Raw genomic sequence first — 18,558 nt, 5'->3', positions numbered from 1 at the left:
TTGGTCCTGATTTATGGTTATAGAAGTATATCATTAGAAGTCTTTTAATTAATATGTTCCTTTAGCACAATAAAAGTAGTAGGTTTTCCTAATAGCTTATGATATATCTAATAAGTCATAAGTTCATGGCTACTTCATAAGTGTGAGACATGGTTTCTATCTCAGAGAGTGGGCCTCAAATCCAGTTCAAAAGTAAAGCAGCATTGGTTGTTGATGTGGGACCACAGGCTGGTGCAAGACATCACTGTTCAAACTGTCTCCTGGTAGCATTGCCATAGAGATGAGGCCTGAGAGCTCTGATAGCCAGGCCTTAGGGCTTTCTCCTAACAGCACTATTTCTTCAATCCTCCAAGAAAGTTGACTGAGGAGGAGCCTGGAAGACTCTGATAAATCAAAAATCCCATGAGGAAGAGAGCTAGACACTCAGAAATGTGGACACTCCTGATAACTCAGAGGAGACAACCTCTTTCTGCCCACATTTCTGACCCAACAGGAAATTGCCTAGCGCCATCTGTGCCTGATGGGCATAGGTACCTAGGAGCAGTCAGGAGCAGTACCCTTCAGGTTTCTGCCAGTATGAAGAACTGAAAGCCAATCACCAGGAATGCCTACACACCTGAGAGCAGAGGGAAGACCAACTCTTCTGTACCAAGCAATGCCCCTGGAGGCTTCAGTTAAAACAAAACCAGGAGGGGTTCTCTATTCCCTATCCAGGTGAAAGAAAACAGGTCTACAAGAGTGTTGACACAGAGACCGACAGGAGACACAAGCAACTGTCAGAGACAGCAAGACAAGCTAACACCTAACAACCTGATAGTGAGAGGCAAGCTCAGGAACTTAAGCAAGAGAAACCAAGACTACTTGGAATCCTCAGAACCCAGTTTTCCCACCAAAGCAAATACTGGATATCCAAACACACCAGAGAGGCAATATTTGGATTTAAAAATCACATTTTATTATGATGATAGATGACTTTAAGAAAGACACAATTCCCTTAAAGGAATAAAGGACAACAAAAGTAAACAAGTAGAAGTCCTTAAAGAGGAAATAAAAGACTCTTAAAGTTTTACAGGAAAACACAAACAAACAGGTGAAGGATTGAACAAAACCATCAAGGATTTAAACATAGAAATAGAAGCAATAAAAAAAAGTGCAAAGACAACCATGGAGATAGGAATCCTAGGAAAGAGATCAGGAGTCACAGATGCAATCATCAGCAACAGAATAGAAGAGATAAAAGAGAGAATCACAGGGGCAGAAGATACCATAGAAAACATTGACTTAACTTTCAAAGATAATGTAAAGTGCAAAAAGCTCCTGGTCCAAAACATCTAGGAGATCCAGGACACAGTGAGAATATCAAACCTAAAGATAATAGCTATAGAAGAAAGAGAAGACTCCCAACTTAAAAGGCCAGTAATTATCATCAACTAAATTATAGAAGACAACTTACCTAACCTAAAGGAAGAGATGCCCATAAACATAAAAGAAGCCTGCAGAACTCCAAATAGATTGGAACAGAAAAGAAATTCCTCCATTTACATAATAGTCAAAACACCAAATGTACAAAACAAAGAAAGAATATTACAAGCGATAAGGTAAAAAGATCAAATAACATATAAAGGCAGCCCTCTCAAAATTACACCAGACATCTCACCAGAGACTATGAAAGCCAGCAGATCCTGGACAAATGGCATACAGACCTTAAGAGAATATAAATGACACCCCAGGCTACTATGTCCAGCAAAACTCAATTTACATAAATGGAGAAACCAAGGTATTCTATCACAAAGCCAAGTTTACATAATATATTTCTATAAATTCAGCCCAACAAAGGACATTGGATGAAAAACTCCAAAATGAGGAGGGAAAATATATATTAAAATAACAAGAAAGAAATCCCATTGCAATTAAACCAAAAGAAGAAAGGCACACAAATATAATTCCACCTCTAACAGCAAAAATAACAGGAAGCAACAATCACTATTCCTTAATACCTTTTTATATAAATGGACTTAACTTCACAATTAAAAGACATAGACTAACAGAGTGGATACTTAAAGAAGACCTGGCATTTTGCTGGATACAGGAAACACACCTCAGAGACAAAGATAGATACCACCTCAGAGTAAAAGGCTGGAAAACAATTTTACAAGCAAATGATCCAAAGAAACAAGGTGGAGTAGCCATTCTAATATTGAATAAAATCAACTTTCAACCAAAAGTTATCAAAAAATAAGGTAGGACATTTTATACTCATCAAAGGAAAAATCCAACTAGTTGAACTCTCAATCCTTAATATCTATGTTACAAATGCAAGGGCACCTACATTCATAAAAGAAACCATACTAAAATGAAAGCACACATTGTACCTCACACAATAATAGTAGGAGATTTCAATACCACACTATCATCAATAGATAGATTGTGAAAAGAGAAATTAAATAGAAACATAGATAAACTAACAGAAGTTATGAACCAAATGGACTAAACAGTTATTTTTAGAACATTTCATCCTAAAATGAAAAATATACCTTCTTTCAGCACGTCATGGTACCTTCTCCAAAATTTACCACATAATGGGTCACAAAACAAGTCTCAACAGATACAAGAGAGAAATACCCCATGTATCCTAGCAGGTCACAGTGGACTAATTCTTGTCTTCAATAAAAACTACAACAACAAAAAAATTCCAATGAAAGCCAACATATACATGGAAGTTAAACTATGCTCTACTCAACGATAACTTGGTCAAGGAACAAATAAATAAATAAATTAAAGACCTTTTAGAATTTAATGAAAATGAAGGCACATTCCGAAACTTATGGGACATAATGAAAGCAGTGTTAAGAAGAAAACTCATAGCACTGAGTGCCTCCAAAAAGGTACATATAATAGCAGCTTGACAGCAAACCTAAAAACTGGAGAACAAAAAGAAGCAAATATACCCAAGAGGAGTAGAAGTCAGGAAATATTAAAAATCAGGGCTGAAATCAAGCAGAAACAAAACGAACTATACAGGGAATCAACAAAACCAAAAGCTGGTTCTTTGAGCAAATCAATGTGGTAGATAAACCCTTAGCCATAATAAACAGAGGGCACAGAGAGAGTATCTAAATTACCAAATCATAAATGAAAAGGGAAACATAACAAAATCTTAGGAAATTCATAAAATCATCAGATCCTACTACAAAAGCATATATTGCAAAAACTGGAAAATCTGGAGGAAATGGACAATTTTCTAGACAGATACAAGGAACCAAAGTTAAAGCAGGATCAGATAAACCATCTAAACAACCCCATATTTCCTAAAGAAATAGAATTACTTATTAAAAGTCTCCCAAGTATAAAAGAGCCCAGGACCAGATGTGTTTAGTGCAGAATTCTATCAGACCTTCATAGAAGACCTCATATCATACCAATACTGTCGAAATTATTCCACAAAATGGAAACAGACAGAACACTACCCAATTCCTCTACCAAACCACAATCATGCTTATACCTAAGCCACACAAAGATCCAACACAGAAAAAGTACTTCGGACCATTTCCCTTTATGGATATTGATGCAACAATACTCAAATAAATTTCTGTAAACTGAATCCAAGAACAAAGCAAAGCAATCATCCATCATGGTCAAGTAAGCCTCATCCCAGGCATGCAGGTATGGTTCAATATATGGAAATTCATCAATGTAATCAAACTCAATATAATCAAACTCAAAGATATAAACTTCATGATCATTTCTTTGGATGGTGAGAAAGCATTTGACTAAATTCAACACCACTTCATGACAAAAGTCCTGGAAGATCAGGAATTCAAGGCCTATACCAAAACATATTAAAATCAATGTAAATCAAACCAGTAGCTAACATTAAATTAATGGAGAGAAGCTTGAAGTGATCCCACTAAAATCAGGGCCTACACAAAGCTGCCCACTCTCTCCCTACTTGTTCAGTCTAGTACTGAAAGACCTAGCTGGAGCAACCAGACAACAAAAGGAGGTCAAAAGGATATAAATTGGAAAAGAAGATGTCTAAACATTACTGCTTACAGATGATACGATATTATACTTAAGTGACCTTAAAAGTTCCACCAGGGAACTTCTAAGCCTGATAAACAACTTCATCAAAGTAGCAGGGTATAAAATTAACTCAAACAAATCTGTAGCCTTCCTCCACTCAATGGATAACAGGCTGAGAGTGAAATTAGGCAAATGACACTCTTCACAATAGTTCCAAGTGACATAAAATACTTCAGTGTGACTCTAACCAGGCAAGTAAAAGATCTGCATGACAATAAATTAAAGTCTCTGAAGAAAGAATTTGAGGAAGATCTCAGAAGAAGGAAAGATCTTCCATGTTCATGGATGGGCAGTTTTAGTATAGCAAAAATGACCATTTTGCCAAAAGCAATCTACAGATTCAATGCAATCCCCAACGAAATGCCAACAGAATTCTTCATAGAATTAAGAAAAGCGATTTTCAAATTCATTTGGAATAACATAAAAACCCAGGATAGTGATAATTATCGTCAACAATAAAAAAATTTCTGGGCAAATCATCATCAAGCAGTATTACAGAAAAATAGTGATAAAAAACTGTATGATATTAGTATAAACACAGGCAGGTAGATCAGTAGAACAGAATTGAACCAGAAATTAACACACAGCTGTGGTCACTTGTTCTTTGACAAAGGAGGTAAATCCATCAAATGGTAAAACAATAGCATTTTCAAAAAATGAGGCTGATTCCACTGGAGGTCAGAATGGAGAAGAATGCAAATTGATTCATTTTTTATCACCCTGTAAAAAGCTTAAATCCAAAGGGGATCAAGAACCTCCACATCATACCAGATACTTTCAGACCAATAGAAGTAAAAGTGCAGAAGTATCTCGATCACATGGGCACTTGGGAAAATTTCCTGAATATCTATGGTCTAAGGTCAAGAGTCGACAAATGGGACCTCATAAAACTGTAAAGCTTCTGTGAGGCAAGGGACACTATCATTGGGATAAAATGGCTTCAAAGAGATTGGGAAATGATCTTTACCAATCCTACATCCAATAGAGGGCTATTATCCAAAATATGCAAAGAACTCAAGAAGTATACTCCAAAGAGTCAAATAACCCTATTAAAAAAAAAAGGGATACAGAGCTAAACAAAGAATTCTCAACTGAGGAATATTGAATGGCGTCCAAGTACCTAAAGAAATGCTCAATATCCTTAATCATCAGAGAAATGCAAATCAAAACCACCCTGAGATTCCACCTCACACTAGTCACAATGGCTAAGATCAAAAACTCAGGTGGCAGCAGATGCTGGCGAGAATGTGGAGAAAGATGAACACTCCTCCATTGTTGGTGGTATTGCAAATTGGTACAACCATTCTGGACATCAATCTGGAGGTTCCTCAGAAAATTGGACATTTCTTTACCTGAAGACCAAGCTATACCTCTCCAGGGCATATACCCAAAAGGTGTTCCAACATACAGCAAAGACACATGTTCTACTATGTTTATAGCAGCCCTATTTATAATATCCAGAAGCTCAAAAGGACCTAGATGCCCTTCAATAGAGAAATGGATATAGAAAAGTGGTACATCTACACAATTTAGTACTACTCAGCTATCAAACACAATGACTTCATGAAATTCATAGACAAATGAATATTACTAGAAAACATCATCTGGATTGAGGTTCCCCAATCACAGAACAACACATATGCTATACACTCACTGATTAAGTGGATATTAGTTCCGAAGCTTGAATTGCCTAAGATACAATCTGTAGACCACATGAAGCCTAAGAAGGATGACCAAAGTGTGGATGCTTCACTCCTTCTGAAAATGGGGAACAAAAATATTCATAGGAGGGGATACGGTGGCAAAGTTTGGAGCAAAGACTGAAGGAATGGCAATTCAAAGCCTGCCCCACATGGGTTTAGAGAATATATATAGACAAGATTGATGAAGCTACGAAGTGCATGCTGACAGGAGCCAGATATAGCTGTCTCATGAGAGGCTCAGCCAGAGCAGGTCAAATACAGAGCCAAGAGGCAAATGCTGGCAGCAAACCATTGAACTGATAATGGGATCACCATTGGATGAATTAAAAAATGGACTGAAAGAGATGAGGGGCTTGCACCCTATAAGAACAACAATGCCAACCAACGAGATCTTCTAGGGACTAAAGAACTACCCAAAGATTGAGCTATGGCTCCATCTGCTTATGTAGCAGAGGATAGCCTTGTTGGGCACCAGTGGAAGGAGAAGTCCTTGTTCCTGCCAAGACTGGACCCCACAGTGTAGGATAATGTCAGGGGGTCAAGAAGGAGGCAAATGGGGAGGGAAACATGCTTATATAAGATGGGGAGTGGGGTTGGATAGTTGACTTATCTCCAAGAAACCAAGAAAGGAAATAACTTTTGAAATGTAATTAAAATTTTTTTCTAATAAAAAAGAAAAATTGGTTGGTTATTCACATAACATTTATGTCATTATTATACCAAAATATTTTGTGTCAACAGCTCACTCTTGATGATTGCAGAGTTGGTTATTAAATGATTTAGATAGTTACTTTCTGCCTTCTATCATCATGAATACTATTAAATAGGAATGAAGCGTCTACTTCTCAATATGTGAAAATGTGTTGCCGTCAGTACTGTGGATTTACTGTCAGGCTGTAGAGAGTTGTAGAGATAGAAAGAACAAACATCTGTGGCATCCATTTGTGTTGGTCAACTCTTCCATGCCAAGTACACATTTGCCTTTTCAAAGGGTGTTTAGTGTTAATTGTTCATCCTCTTAATCTCCATATTAGCTTGTCATCTCATCCAGTTCTCATTAAATCATCCTATTATCACCCTACCTCCTTTTAATACTCAATCTTATTTTTTAAGATAAGATTTCACAACGAAAACTGGATCTTCGGATTCATTTACACTGCCTAGTCAAAAAGCACAAGAGCTACTGCTCTAATATGTCCTTATTTTCTCATGGATCAGATTACAAAAATGTTCTATTTGGTGCCTCCTTTATTTTATTTTATTTTATTTTATTTTATTTTATTTTTTATGTTCGTTGCAGCTTTATTCACAACAGTCAGAAACTGCAAACAATCCAGATGTTCTTTAACAGAAGAACTTTCCCCTATCCTGGGTCATCAAGCTTCCATGGGGCCAAGAGGCTCACCTCCCAATGATCCTAGATAAGACAATCCTCTGTTACATATCCACGTGGAGAAATGGGTAACCCTCTTTGGTTGGTGGTTTAGTCCCTGGGAGCTTTGGGAGGTCTGGCTGGCTGATATTGTTTTTCTTCCTATGAGGTTTCAAACCCCTTCAGCTCCTACAGTCTTTCCCGTTGGGGTTCTACACTCTGTTCAATTCTTGACTCTGTACATCCATATCAGTATTGGTTCACCTCTGGCAGAGCCTCTCAGGATACAGCTATACTCGGCTCTTCTATGCACTTCTTGGCATACTTCTGAATTTGGTGTCAGCAGATGGGATGAATCCCTAAGTGAGGCAGTTTCTGGATGGCATTTACTTCAGTTTATGTTCCACTTATTGAACCTGCATTTTCTTTTGATAGTAGGAATATTTTTGAGATGAGTGAATGGTCCAATCCCTCAACTAGAGCCATGCCTATCCACTGGATATGGTCTCTATTAGTTCCATATCCCCTTTATTGGATATTTTTTGTAATGGCAGCTGGAGTAGGTAAGCCAGGTTGTAATACTTCCATATGTTGAATAGTTTCATTAGCCTTTCATCAATCTTGCAATAATGTCCACTTGCCTGATTTATTATTCTTAATTACAAATATGGGTGAGTTCCAGGCTGAATTAAAATCTTGAGCTTGTGATTGAATTGTAACCTGACAGTGTTTCATTAGCTTTATATATATTTAAACATATATACATGTATATATATATATGATATATTTAATAACTTGCATATTTCTTATTTACATTTCGATTGTTATTCCCCTTCCAGGTTTCTGGACCAACATCCCCCTAACCCCTCTCCCTCCCTTTATATGGGCTTCACCTCCCCATCCTCTCCCCATTATCACCCTCCCCCCAACAATCACGTTCAATGGGGGTGCAGTCTTGGCAGGACCAAGGGCTTCCCCTTCCACTGGTACTCGTACTGGGCTATTTGTTGCTACTTATGAGGGTTGGGCCCAGGGTCAGTCCATGTATCATCATAGGGTGACGGCTTAGTCCCTGGAAGCTCTGGATGGTTGTCATTGTTGTTCATATGGGGTCTCGAGCCCCTTCAAGCTCTTCTAGACTTCTGATTCCTTGAACGGGTTTCCCATTCTCAGGTCCGTGGATTGATGCTGGCATTCGCCTATGTATTTGCTGTATTCTGTGTCTGTTTCTCAGGATAGATCTCCATCTGGTTCCTGTCGGCCTGCTCTTCTATGCTTCATCCATCTTATCTAGTTTGGTGGCTGTATATGTATGGGCCACATGTGGGGCAGGCTCTGGATGGGTGTTCCTTCTGCCTCTGTCCTAAACTTTGCCTCCCTATTCCCTGCCAAGGTAATTCTTCTTTCCCTTTTAATGAAGGAGTGAAGCATCCTTCTTGAGTTTCATGTGCTCTGTGCATCTAGGGTAATTCAAGTATTTGGGCTAATAACACTTATCAATCAGTGCATACCATGTGTGTTTTCCTGTGATTTGGTTACCTCACTAAGGATGACATTATCCATTTCCATCCATTTGCCTATGAATTTCAGAAATTCATTGTTTTTGATAGCTGAGTAATCTTGCATTGTGTGAATGTACCACATTTTCTGTATCCATTCTTCTGTTGAAGGGCATCTGGGTTCTTTCTAGCTTCTGGCTATTATAAATAAGGCTGCTATGAATGCAGTGGAGCACGTGTCATTGTTATGTGTTGGGGCATCTTTTGGGTATATGCCCAAGAGAGATATAGCTGGGTCCTCAGGTAGTTCAATGTCCAATTTTTGGGGGAATCTCCAGACTGATTTCCAGAATGGTTGTACCAGTCTGCAATTCCACCAAAAATGGAGGAGTGTTCCTCATTCTCCGCATCCTCGCCAGCATTTGTTGTCACCTGAGTTTTGATCTTAGTCATTCTCACTGGTGTGAGGTGAAATCTCAAGGTTGTTTTCATTTACATTTCCCTTATGACTAAAGATGTTGAACATTTCTTTAGGCATTTTCATTCGGCATTCCTCAGCTGTGAATTCTTTGCTTGGTTCTGAACCCCATTTTTTTAATAGTGTTATTTGTCTCACTGCGGTCTAACTTCTTGAATTCTTTGTATATTTTGGATATCAGCCCTCTATCTGTTGTAGGAATGGTAAAGATCATTTCGCAATCTGTTGATTGCTGTTTTGTCCTAACCACAGTGTTCTTTGCCTTTCAGAAGCTTTGCAGTTTTATGAGATCCCATTTGTCGATTCTTGATCTTAGAGCATAAGCCATTGGTGTTTTGTTCAGGAAATTTTCTCCAGTGCCCATGTATTCGAGATACTTCCCCACTTTTTCTTCTATTAGTTTGAGTGTATCTGGTTTGATGTGGAGGTCCTTGATGAACTTGGACTTAAGTTTTGTACAGGGTGATAGGCTTGGATCGATCTGCATTCTTCTACATCTGACCTCCAGTTGAACCAGCACCATTTGCTGAAAATCCTATCTTTTTTCCATTGGATGGTTTTGGCTCCTTTGTAGAAAATCAAATGACCATAGATGTGTGGGTTCATTTCTGGGTCTTCAATTCTATTCAGTTGGTCTATGTGTCTGTCTCTGTTCCAATACCATGCAGTTTTTATCACTATTGCTCTGTAATACTGCTTGAGTTCATGGATAGTGATTCCCTAAGAACTCCTTTTATCTTTGAGGATAGTTTTAGCTATCCAGGATTTTTTGGCATTCCAGATGACTTTGCAAATTGCTCTGTCTAACTCTCTCAAGAATTCGATTGGTATTTCGATGGGGATTGTATTGAATGTGTAGATCACTTTTGGTAAAATGTACATTTTTACTATGTTAATCCTGCCAATCCATAAGCATGAGAGATCTTTCCATCTTCTGAGGTCTTCTTCAATTTCTTTCTTCAGAGGCTTGAATTTCTTATCATACAGATCTTTTACTTGCTTGGTTAATGTCACACTGAGGTAATTTATATTATTTGGGACCATTATGAAGGGTGTCGGTTCCCTAATTTCTTTCTCGGCTTGTTTATCTTTTGGGTGAGGTCTGACCTTAGTGGGAGAGGAATCACCTACTCTCACAGAGACTTGAACTACCAGGGTAGGGGAATATGCAGGACGGATCCTACACAATCACAGAAGAAGGGAGGAGCTTGGGGATGGAGAGTGTGGGGGTGACTATGAGGAGGGCAGTGAGCAGGATGTAAAGTTAATATATAAAGAAAAAAAATTAAAATAATTACTGTGTAATTTATTCTTAGTTTCTCTCTCTCGGTGTGTGTGTTTGTGTGTGTGTGTGTGTGTGTGTGTGTTTGTGTCTTTCTGCATATGTGGGTGAGTATGTATTTGTATTCATTTTATTAATATAGGTCTTCTTGTGCCACTTATTCCTTGACACCCAAGGATGAATTTCTGGATTGGTCTTCACTTTGAATTCCCAAGTTTAAATGTATCTTACCAAACATTCATGGCAAATTCCTTTACCTGTTGAGCAATCTTGCTGACCCAATATGGTTATTATAATTATGTATATGTCTTATATATAATTGATGGTGTTATTTACTCATTATTAAATTAGAATTCCATATTGAAGCTTAGCAAACTTCCTGAATGAAAATTTCACTAGAAATCAGCTGAAGACACTTGAAAACTTAGAAGAACTTAAGGCTGATTATCTTACTGTTCCAAAATTAGCAAACTATGGTTAATACTTGAAGAAGATAACATTAATATGGAAAACGAGTAACAATAGCCTAATTAGTAAAACAGGTAGTGAGAATTATTTACTGACTGAGCTGAGTCTGAGCCAACATCAAATAAACAGTGAGCTATACTGTAGCCTAAATAGGTCAAAACATATTCAAATAACACAAATCAGAAGCATTCAACATTTCACAATGAGGCAGACAAGGATAGGAAAAGCACTGCAACCTGGGACTCCATTTAGCTTAGGGTACCACAACTCCCTCTCCTCTAACAATGTACCTGGAAATGATGCTGCTTACTTTACCTCAAATGCATGAAGCTACATACACATCCCATTTGAAACAATTGACCACTATTATCCTCCCTTAATTATCTTTCATAAATTCTCTTTCACGTTCAATTTATATTCAAATGTATTCAGCAACACATTCAGGTGCTGTTGAAGGAAACTGATCTGGATGAATTGATCCGTTAACAGTACGTGTTCAGAGTCTCATTATATCCTCTGAATAAAATTTTAGAGAAAACCCCTATTTAGCATCATAAAACTATGCATAATTGGATATGCTTGTGATTAGATCAGATGCATCATGGGAATAGATAGTCATAGTAAGCTAACACTAAACTGACCTAATTAAATATGTCAATCAAAACAGAAATACCCATGATAAATTGAGAGTAACCAATTCCTCTTCTCATGCAGCACACTGAACTCTAGTGCATCTTATCTATAGTCTCACTTTACTTTTGCATAAAGTTCTTTTCTCATTTTGTAGTCTGTGGGTTCTTGGAATAATATGACAAGATCACTGACAATCATTTTCAAATAATGACATGAACTATGGAAACTCTAAGAGAATTCTCACCATGTTTCCCTCTTAGAACTTCTAAGACAGGCTACTCTATGATGAACCTCAAGCCTAGTGAATGAGATAGGAATGTATAAAAATTATTGTACTGTGATTTTTACATGATTTTAACTCAAAGATATTAAGTACAACCATACAACCAAACTGGTATCCCTTTCTCTCCCCTTCCAGATGTTTAGATAATGTAGTTGACAATTAAGTAACATGGGGGGGGGGTTCCTAGAGAAACTTTTTCTAAAATACACTTTTATGGTACATAAGTATTAAATCTATAATTAAGATATTTAGAAAAAATATTTTTTCCTGTGACCATATTAAAAATGTCATTTATACCCCACTCATATCATTTTCAAAATTCAGACTTTCATAATGTCCATGTTAGATGACATGGGCAACTATTAATAGTGAACTAGTAGAACCAGCACTTAGGAACATAAATGTGTTTGTCATATGTGTACATAGCTTTTGCTATGAGACATATGGACTTTTCTACACGTCAAACTTTAAATGCTACACATTTAAGCAAAAAGGTAGATATACCTTTCTTTTAAGTCCAAAATTGAAATGGAAATAAAAGAATATTACCAAAAGGAAAGGAAGGGGAAAGAAGGAAAGAAGAAGGGGAAGAAGTCAGGGAGTGAGGGAGAAAAGGAGGGAAGGAAGAAAGAAGGAAGGATTAAAGAATGAATCAGACAAAACCTTGGGAAGTTTTTCAGTTGAAAAGCTGCTTACTAGTAAGCATGACACCATGGGTTTTCACTCTAAAACTGTACAAATAGGGTTAGAATGCATACATCTATAATCTTGTAAGTGACTGCTAAGTGTTCTAGGTAATCATCAAACATGTAATAAGTTTCAGACAAGTCTGGGATACATGAGCTTATGTAAAAATATAGGGAGAAGAAAAACACTAGGGACAAAGAAAAAAGGAGGAATGAACAATTGAAAAAAAAAAGGTAATTCAATCATAGTCCTCTCAAGCCTGCTTTGAATAACACTTTCAATACTGACAACCTAGCCATAGATATAGCACAATTTAAAAAGAGAACCTGAAAAAGAAGAGAACAAAAAGTAGAATAAATAGGTAACTGATGCTACTTCATTGTATTGGACACTGAGGACCTAGAAATAGTGATCAGATTGAACCTGAAATTAGAACACATTCTCATGAATAATAATTTTGAGTCAATATAAATAAAACATGACTGTCAATTCTCTTTGAGCATTTATTCTGTGTTTGTCTTTTCTTTTTATTATAAATTAATATTATTATCACTCATATGCAGATTGTGAGTACTAATGAAAGGGCCCCGGAGCAGGGAGACCCTCACTCAAGTCTCTGGATGATGTGAGCCCCCAAGATCTCATCTAAGACCATCCTTGGTGTAATTTACACGAGTTTTATTGATAAGAACAAGTCCACTGAGGTCGAGACTCCTATCCCATGCAGGAGCAGAGGAGTTTGACCACGAGTATCTGGGAGAAGAGGTATTTAAAGGAAGAAACCACAAAAATCACCACCTATGTGGATAGGGATGGCATCATTAGAAAATGTCAAGAATACCCGTCAAAAATCACAAGGAGAAGCTTCCTGTTTCTCAAGATTGTTTACTTTATGGTCAGCTAGTTCCTGGGAGAGAGTTGTCGAACCAGCTGGTGTAATCGCAGTTCCAGGCCCGACAAATTTCTTTCTTCTGCTCTAAACTTTTGTCTAGGTGGACAACCTTAAAACTTCTACCTTTCACTAATAAGCTGACTGGTAGTGGCTAGAAATATTTCTGAGACTATCATTCAAAATCAGCTACAACTTTTATCCCTGTCGATATTATATTCAAAAAGTTGGCTTGATTCCTATACCCAACTCTTGAGTATTCTCTCTAAATCTTTCTGCAGTATAACTGTTCTAAACACATGATTGATTGTTTCTGTATTAAATTTTCATGGCACATATCCATTCTTCAAGATATCATCTTACATAAGGACATTTCCCTGAAACTATGCATTAGACATTAAGCATATTGAAAGATCCCTGAAGAGAGACCCTTATTCACGTCTTGGGAAATCGTGGACCCCAGACACAGAGAGACCATTTTGGATGTAATAAGCAAAGGTGAGGTTTATTACAGAGATCCATTACGGGGATCTCCGGGCCGACACATATCCCGTGCAGGAGACTGAGGTGTCGACACCGAAACTCAAAAGTCAGGGTGTTATATAGGGAAGGCTAGGAGGTTTGGCGTGGTTTCACACAATTGGCTGTTTCAAACAGTGGCGGCTAATTTTTGGCGTGGCTGTAAGTGATTGGCTCATTTAAACATAGCAGTGAGCAGTAAGATCACAACACAGCAGAAGAGTACATGCTGACTAGGGCATTCGGGATTTTAGAAGCCAGGGGCTTATAAGGGTTTGAAGGACATCTGGTTAAAGTGTGACTCTGAGTAAGCTGGGGGAGATGCCCTCTTGTCAGATGGTTTATGAGGCAGTCCTAATAGCTTGGGCTGGTTCCTGCATTCCTTTTCTTTATCTTTATGGTCTGTTAGTCCTAGCAGCAGGGTGGGCCCATCATGCGTGGACTTGCCTGGACTCTTTTTTTACAATGTTTAGCTCTGAGGCTGTGAATTTCGAAACTTATTCTTTTAACTTCATATTTTTAAACCTTAAATCTGTATAATTTTCCTTTCAATATCACCTTAGTCTATCTCAGCCTCATGGGTAATTTTTCTATAGAGATCACTTCTACTCCCCCTTGAAAACATATTTCTAGTGTCTTCAGTCTCTGGAGGATCATTTGGGAATACTAATCCATTTGAGTATTTCTGTGATTAACAAGTGAAATTGAGATGCCAGCAATCTCCACAGAAAAACAAACCAACTAATTTTGGTGCTGAGTAGAATTGTAAAACAAGTCAACAAGTGAGACTATCATTCTACTGAAAACATATGCTAAATTTATAAATGATAATCATTTACTTCATTGATCATTTAGCATCTGGAGAGCTCCAGAATCCGATCCCTGCTGGATCTGTTTCCAGCTGGTTTAACTTTTCTTTCCCTGATGCTCAGTGCAAAATTACTTCATTCAAACTTCAGCAGTAACAAGTCCATCTGTGTATTACTTTCTTTTTAAAAAAGGAACACTCTCTCTAAGAAATACTGAAAGGATCAAACACCAAGAACAACACTTATCCATAAAGCAGCCATGAGAAAGTCTGGGTCATTAATAACATCGGCTTTATTTTTTTCTCACAGTCTTCTCAATAGTAAATGGCAAGACATACATCTTAATATATATTAATATGTGCCATGGACCAGCCTTTGCTTAGAGAGAGGCTCCTGAGTGAAGGGGTGTCTGGGATCCTAAAAAAAAAAAAAATGACTCCAAGTAAAATAGTGTATCTAAGCTCACTGTTCTGCATGGTAAAGCTTTTCCAGCCTGTTCCTCTCTATGTTGTCTCTTCTCTCTGATGTCTATATGTATTCTGTTTGCTTACTATTTTAAGAGATCTCTCTGTCCAGGCTCTGGTTGCTTGTGGGTTCAGGTGAGTTCTCTGAGCAGTTCTTTTGGTTTTTATCCAAAAAAAAAAAAAATCTATGGATAGCTCATCTGCAGAACACGGGTCCAATCATTTATTTTACATATCAATTCAGTCATTTTCTCAAAGATTTCTTTTGATTACCTTATGAATCAGCATCTTGTGACCCCAGCCCTGTGATTCTTAGGAGACAGAAAACATGCATTGTTTTCTTAACATTTCAGAGGATTTCAGAGATCTGTCTTCCTTTGTTAAGCACGCAAGCTATCTGGGTAGGTGGGACACTGTCCTAAAATTACCATTTCCACCAAGCCTGACCCTAACCTTGCTTTGCTTTAGACTGATCCTGAACTCAGGAAAGAATCAAGATTTTTATCTGTACATCTTTGTAACTTTCAGACAAGCTGCCTCATGATGTTCCTTTATATTCATGAATCCCCTCATAATCTATACTGCATACTTATATTTTTACACACTTGAGATATCATATAATTTTGATCTAAAGTTTTTAGAGTTCTTTTCTATAGTCTTATGGCCTGTTCTATAGGTCACAGGACCATTTTTCTATTTTTCGAAAGGCATAGGCACACCCTCCATTCCTAGACTCCTGGAGTTCCTAATTATCATGGAGTCTTTATCATTAATAGGGAGGACATTCATCAGAGGAACCTTACATCCACAGCAACCATCAACACTAATAGGGTCTGACAGCAGGGGTCCTTGTCTGTCTCATGGGTAAGAACCAAGTCATTCTGTCCCTACCAGGGCTATGTATAACTCTGCTACATAAGAGTGAGGACCTAGGTTCAGTTACATAAAAAGCCAGCCACAAAGGTATACATCTTGATTTCTAACTGTGGGAAAAGTGACAGGAGGGACCTTGACACAAACTACTTAACGTAGCCAAATAATGAACTCCAGGTTCATTGACTTTGACTCAAACATCTAAGTAGACTCTCAATTGAAGATGACACTCTACATTCAGGCTTTACATGCTTCTACATCCATCTAAATTCATATGCAAGTGCATTAACAAACAACAACAACGACGACACACACACACACACACACACACACACACACACACACACACACACACACGGTATGCCCTCAGATAAGTGGATATTAGCCCTTAAACTTGATTTACCCAAGATACAATCCAGAGACCAAATGAGGATCAAGAACAAGGGCAACCAAAGTGTGGATGCTTCAGTCCTTCTTAAAAGGGGGAACAAAAATATTCATAGAAGGAGACATGGAGACAAAGTTTGGAGCAGAGACTGAAGGTATGGCCTTTCAGAGACTGCCCCAACTGGGGATACAGCCCATATATACAGAGCCACCAAACCTAGACAACATTAATGAAGCCAATAAGTATATGCTGACAGGAGCTTGCTATAGCTGTCTTATGAGAGGCTCAGCCAGAGTGATACAAATACAGAGGCAAATGAAAGCAGCAAACCGTTGAACTGAGAACTGGGTCACCATTGAAGAAGTCAGAGAAAGGATTGAAGGAACTGAAGGGGCTTACAATCCCATAAGAACAACAATGCCAACCAACCAGAGCGCCCATGGATTAAACCACTACCCAAAGAGTACACACGGAGTTTGTCTTCTTAATAGCAATTTATGTAATTCTGAATTTTGAAAAAACAAACAAATCCACAATTCTTACTAGTAATAATATTTCAAATTTCCAAATTCATTTCTCTGTAACAGATTACTTTCAATTACATGTTTGTTCCTTAGAAACTGGGATCATTGCAGAATGATGATATATTCCAGATGACAGTCACCAGGGAGGGGATTTGTCTCATAGCTATAGAAAATAAATGAGCTGAATGGATTAGTGTTAGAATAAGGCAAATTCTCAACTGGTTAATCTGAAAGAATTCTATTTCACATATCAGCTTCTATAATAATGTGAATAATATAAGTACCATGCTTCAGTGAACTATTGGGTTTTTTTGTTTGTTTGTTTATCTTTATTAACTTGAGTATTGCTTATTTACATTTTGATTGTTATTCCCCTTCCCGGTTTCCAGGCCAATATCCCCCTAGCCATTATCCCTCCCCTTCTATATGGGATTCCCCTCCCCATCCTCCCCTCATAACCAAACTCTCCACAACCACATTCCCTGGAGGTTCAGTCTTGGCAACACCAAGGGTTTCCCCTTCCACTGGTGCTCTTACTAGCCTATTCATTGCTACATATCAGGTTGGAGCCCAGGGTCAGTCCATGTATATATAGTCTTTGGGTAGTAGCTTAGTCCCTGGAAGCTCTGGTTGGTTAGCATTGTTGTTCATATGGGGTCTTGTGCCCCTTCAAGCTCTTCCAGTCCTTTCTCTTATTCCTACAACCAGGGTCCCGTTCTCAGTTAAGTGGATTGCTGCTAGCATTCGCCTATGTATTTGCTCTATTCTGGGTTTGGCTCTCAGGAGAGATCTACATCCGATTCCTGTCAGCCTGCACTTCTTTGCTTCAACAATCTTATCTAGTTTGGTGGCAGTATATGTATGGGCCACATGTGGGGCAGGCTCTGAATGGGTGTTGCTTCTGCCTCTGTTTTAAACTTTGCCTCCCTATTCCCCGGCCAGGGTATTCTTGTTCCCCTTTTAAGGAGAGAAGCATTCGAATTTTGGTCATTCTTGTTGAGTTTCATGTATTCTATGCATTGAGGATAATTAAAGCATTTGGTCTAATAGCCACTTATCAAAGGGTGCATACCATGTGTGTTTTTCTGTGATTGGGTTTCCTCACTCAGGATGATATTTTCCTGTTCCATCAATTTTCTAATGCATTTCCTAAAGTCATTGTTTTTGAAAGCTGAGTAATATTCCATTCTGTAGATGTACCACATTTTCTGTATCCATTCCTCTGTTGAAGGGCATCTGGGTTATTTCCAACTTCTGGCTATTATAAATAAGGCTGTTATGAAAATAGTGGAGCATGTGTCTTTGTTATAAGTTGGGACATCTTTGAGTATATGCCAAAGAGAAGAATAGCTGGGTCCTCGGATAGTTCAATGTGCACTTTTCTGAGGAACCTCCAGACTGATTTCCAGAATGGTTGTAACAGTTTGAAATCCCACCAAATGGAGGAGTGTTCCTCTTTCTCCACATCCTTGACAAAATTTGTTATCACCTGAGTTTTTGATCTTAGCCATTCTCACTGGTGTGAGGTGAAATCTCAGGGTTGTTTTGATTTGCATTTCCCTTATGACTAAAGATGTTCAACATTTCTTTAGGTGTTTCTCAGC

Source organism: Rattus norvegicus, chromosome 13, assembly GCF_021556685.1.
Source record: "Rattus norvegicus strain SHRSP/BbbUtx chromosome 13, alternate assembly SHRSP_T2T, whole genome shotgun sequence".
In the NCBI taxonomy this organism is placed as follows: Eukaryota; Metazoa; Chordata; class Mammalia; order Rodentia; family Muridae; genus Rattus; species Rattus norvegicus.
Note: the sequence above shows the minus strand (reverse complement) of the source record.